The sequence below is a fragment of the Bactrocera latifrons genome, unplaced genomic scaffold (genome assembly GCF_001853355.1).
Source record: "Bactrocera latifrons isolate USDA-ARS-PBARC rearing strain unplaced genomic scaffold, ASM185335v1 scaffold_17, whole genome shotgun sequence".
Taxonomy (NCBI): Eukaryota; Metazoa; Arthropoda; class Insecta; order Diptera; family Tephritidae; genus Bactrocera; species Bactrocera latifrons.
The window spans coordinates 1,663,203-1,668,058 of NW_017535185.1; the positions used below are offsets into that span (position 1 = coordinate 1,663,203).

Consider the following 4,856-nt stretch of genomic DNA (forward strand, 5'->3'; position numbering starts at 1 on the left):
AGCATATAGCTGTCATACAAACTGAGCGCTCAAACTCAAGTCCTTGTATGTAGAACTTCTTTATTTGCCGAGATATCTTCAAAAAAATTGGTACAAATTGTTGTATAAAACAGAGATACAATCTGTGAACAAATGGTTTAAATCGGACTACTATAGCATATAGCTGTCATACAAACTGAGCGCTCAAACTCAAGTCCTTGTACGTAGAACTTCTTTATTTGCCGAGATATCTCCACGAAATTTGGTAAAAATAATTTTCCAAAGCGAAATTGATGTTCCAGCTTTTTAATTTTTTTTTAAACTTATCTTATACGTGCATCGAATTTGCCGACCTCAAAAGCCTGCAATTTTTAACAATTAGCATACATTATCAGGTCTGCGAACACCTGTGAAGCTGCCGGTTGCTTTATTGTTGTTGTATGTGACACAAAGTTTTAATTTTTTACAGCTAGTATTTAGTTTATTTATAATTTTATTTATTTTTTGCAAAATTAACAAACGAATTGTAACGCTTAGGAGGAAAAAATTAAGAAAAATCATTTGTTAATTAAATGCTTCACTCACCAGAGCTTAAAAAACACTAACGACTGTATTTTAATAAAGCTTGCGGTGGCGTATTGCATGCAATTAATTACCAGTTAACATACATACAACTAGAGTACTTACGTACTTGTAGTTGTTGCTTTTATCTAAGTGAATTGCATTAGCGCGCTGATAAGCGTCTATTATTATTAAATATATGAAACAGAGCGCAACAGATACCGTTTAACAGGTGTGCTTGAGTGGTAAGCTGTTAAACTCGTAACTCGTAAGACAACCAGCTGTTTGTTGTCACAAGAAATACAATTAGAATTCGAACGCCAACGAAAAATAGGAAAAAAAAAACAAAAGCAAAGGTGCCTGCCAAGAAATCGTGTTGCAAACGTTAATTTTTTTTTTTTTTTTTTGATCGAGCGGATGAACACATTCCTAAACGGGTGACTTTGTAGCGCGTAGCGATTCAAGTTTAAAGTTTAATGTCTTCAATTTCTCAAAACGGTTTCCCCGAAGCGGCCGTTTGAATTTGCTGAATAGCCAGAAGTCCCACGGAGCTAAGTCCGGTGAATACGATGGTTGTGGCACGATAGTGATCGAACATTTGGCGAAAAACACACAAAGAATCGATGCACTATGCGTCGGTGCATTATCGTGGTACAAAAGAGCTGTAGGAACATAAGACCTCATTTTACTAATAGCTTCGTGCAAACGACGCATAACAATTAAATATTAATCACTGATGACAGTTTGGTCGGTCGGAAGGAATGCAGAGTGCACCACACCTCGATAATCGAAGACTTGATTTTTGAACTCCTTTGGCGTAGTTTTTTCCGCTTCGGCTCACCTTTGCCGCGTTAAGCGGACGATTGATCGGCCATGATCCATGACATTCTGGTAATTAGAAAGCATTGTTTCACAGACGTTTACGCGACGTTGTTTTTCAAAAAAAAGGTAGTGATTTTGGAACCAATCGTGCTTTCACTTTTCAGGCGCAAATTATCTTTGAAAATAGTTTTTCCGTTATGCGGACAATGCCAATAAGATCTCTCATTATTAATCGTCGATTGAGCCGAAGGTTCTGGCAGCCAGTGCTCCTTTTTTCGTGTAAAAAAATAATTGTATTATTGTATTATTTTTTTTTTCACATTTATAAATAAATAAAACAATCGTCGATTATCAAGCACCAATTCCTTTATTTTGTTATCGTGTCGATCATCAGTTGGTGTTGATGGCCGTCCTGAACGTGGTTCGTCATCAACAAAAACACCTGTACGCGACAAACAATAATCACCGATAGACTCTTTCAACATTCTGAAAGTTTCGGCATCAGAAATTTAATTTCACTATTTTTTGCTCACAATAGTATATGGCGGTTCGGCCCCTCCTTACTCTCCCTTACTTTTCTCTTTTATCTAGACAATTTCCACACTTGTAGTTCGTGTTCTTTTGTTTTATGGTTTTATGGTGCGTGTGTCTCGTACTTATCTGCATTGATTAGGTACGCTAGCAAAGTTAGCTCACTTAACTAAGTAGTAGACGGCAAAATAGAGTTTCATATGAAAGGGAAATTACATTTAAATTTCGAGCGAACTGTGGTCTGTGGAACTGTGGTCTGTGGAACTGTGGTCTGTGGAACTGTGTGAAGGAAGGGCAGAAGGTCTGATGGGCGTGTTTAATTTTTTAAGGGTTAAAAATGGTTGGTTTATCTCGATTTCCGGCAAAATTACGAGTCTTATAAAAAAGTTTGTGTCATATAAGTTGTAGGTAATGCAAAGATCAACATAACCTCAAAATTTATGTGAAAAATTCAAATATTTCAATATTTTTGTTTTCATTTTGTACAAATTTTTTTTTTTTTTTTAGCTGTGCGCAACACTCTAAACTTGTATATCACATATTGATGGCTGATGGAGTTGGTGTCTGAATATAATGTCCAGAGTTAGGCATAAGGCAACCTTTTAAGTTGACGCACCACAGCAGTATATTTCAAGCCGAGTTCTTTGTTATAGACGGGTCTCTAATGCGCATGCAAGCGATTCCAGAATCAACATCTACGTAGACCGCCAATCAGCAATCAAGGCAGTAACCTCGTATCGCATAGCGGCCAGTAGTGTCTTGGGTAGCAAAGCAGCAGTGGAAAGTGTTGCCAGAAGCATGCAACTTCAATGAATGGGCAATGAAATAACGAACGAGATTGCCAAGAGTGGTGTACGACTAACATCCGAAAACGTGGTAAACATTGAGAAACCCATGCATTGTCTATTCAACGATCTGGACAAAAGCATGGTAAGGAAAATGACAACATCATGGAAAAATCTAACTCGGTGCAGAACTGCAAAAGTCATGTGCAAAGCGGCAGAAATGAAGTACACAAAATTCCTATTGGCACTAGATATAAGAGACTGTAGGAAAATCATGGAAGTACTAACTGATCACTGTCTGGTGGTGAAACACACCCGCAAGATGGGCTGACAGATCGAGTAGACTGCAGGAAACGGCTAAAGAAGTATACCAAAGAAGCATCTGGGATCCACACAGTATGATACACTGGGGAAGGTATCGACAATGAGGGCGCAGGGTCTGTTAAAATTCGCGTCAAGCGCAGGCATTCTGAACGATGACTACTGCTCTTGGACTTWGCAWGTGAACTTCACCTATGAGTGGCTTATTAACTCATAGATGAAGTTCGCTTGCTAAGTCCAATAGGAGTAGTCATCGTCTACTAGATTAACCTAACCGAAACTAATATTTTTTAAAGCATTCTTTATTTTAGCAGTCCACAAACTACAGTTTACTACAAACTTGGTGGCTTGCCAAAATAAACAAACACAAAAGTTYAAAAATAAAAATTGTTCATAAAAATATGCAAAAAAAACGCGTGCAATACTAGTTTTGTGTTTAAAAAAACCGGTTAATATTTTCTTCAAGTATAGTCCACAACAATTTTGWACGCTTGAAATACTTAACAGTTAGCAATCGACTCAATTAATAGCTGTGCTTGTTTCTAATGATTTCTTTCGCTTTTCGATTATTCTGAWTTGGGTCAATATTAAATACATTGTTGTTGTTTTAGTGCATTTTCAACAATTTTGTTTTGTTTCGCTCAATGCCCACGCGATGCGCCAATACACGCGCACACACACACACAAATGCACATAAGCGGAAAGGAACACATTTTCATTAGAAGATATTTAAATTTAGCTGTTGTTGTTGTTGTTATTTGTTATTTGTTTGTAGCTGACTGCAATGAAATCAAATATTTACTTGGCAGCTAAGTTGATGCATCGCAACGCGTAATATAMATATGTACATGTATATATTTGTATGTATGTATGTATTTCTGTTATATTTTGATTTACTTGAATTTGTTGCCTTTGTGCTTTTCACGAATTGTTTTCTATATTTTTTKGTTTTTCTTTGTTTTTGTGACACCTCACAACACGTTCGTTTGTTACGCTCACTTTTCCGCTATTCCCCAAACGCACGCTGCACGAGCGAGTATTCACGCCCGACTACTGGCTGACTGGCGGCTGTTGCTGCTTTTGGCTTGCATTAACAACAAAATCGTATTAGCATTGAGGCATTGAGGCGCTTGAGGCCCGATAACATGCAATGAGTGCTTCAGCATTGCGTCACAAGAGCGCTGAGTATACATATGTATCAACGGCTGCCTCTCGCGCTCTGTCACAGTCGACGATTTTGGGTTAACAACTTTTGGCACGCGATCGACTAATTTGGTTACACGAATACCTTCGCGTTACTTAATACCCTACATGTTGGTCATATGATCGTTTATAAACGAGATATGCCGAAAAGGAAAGTTTCACTAACTGAGACCACCTTTGTCAAGTTTTTTTTTTTTATTCTTTCCACTAACTGAAAGTTATCAACACCTAGTATTCGAAGAAATGAATAATTGGACCACTGTACATTGCCGAATTATTATGCCCATTTGATCCGAAATGCTTGAAACAAAACGATTTGACTTGACGAAGGAAAATACTGTCGCCACGCCAAATTAGGCTACGATATGCCACCCTTCAACCGCATTATCTAGATTTGGCCTCTTCCGACTTCTTTTTAGTCACTAGCCTCAGGAATTTAAGTAACGGAGCTACAGACGACATATYTTTCGGACGTTCTAAAAAAGTTGGAACATCGCTATTACAAGTTTATCGAGTTGAAACGAGACTATGTTCAGAAATAAAACACGACTTTTCCAATATTCGTAAACTTAATAAATATTCGACCGTAATCCAACCAAAGTAATCTTAATTTTTTTTTTTAATTTTCAAATTTTATTAAAATTAAAAAATAAT

The 4,856-nt window shown here is 37.3% G+C and overlaps 1 protein-coding gene across 5 annotated transcripts in view; it reads right to left on the bottom strand.

Moving 5' to 3' along the window:
- Nucleotides 1–4,068, bottom strand: part of LOC108966746 (major facilitator superfamily domain-containing protein 8) — an 11,302-nt gene extending 7,234 nt beyond the window's left edge. Inside the window, exon 1 of one of the 5 annotated variants that reach the window (XM_018929777.1) lies at nucleotides 3,897–4,068. The gene's annotated coding sequence lies outside the window, so the exon portion shown is untranslated. The other 4 variants (XM_018929781.1, XM_018929778.1, XM_018929780.1 and 1 more) reach the window with 4 other exon arrangements.
- Nucleotides 4,069–4,856: the final 788 nt, after the last annotated feature.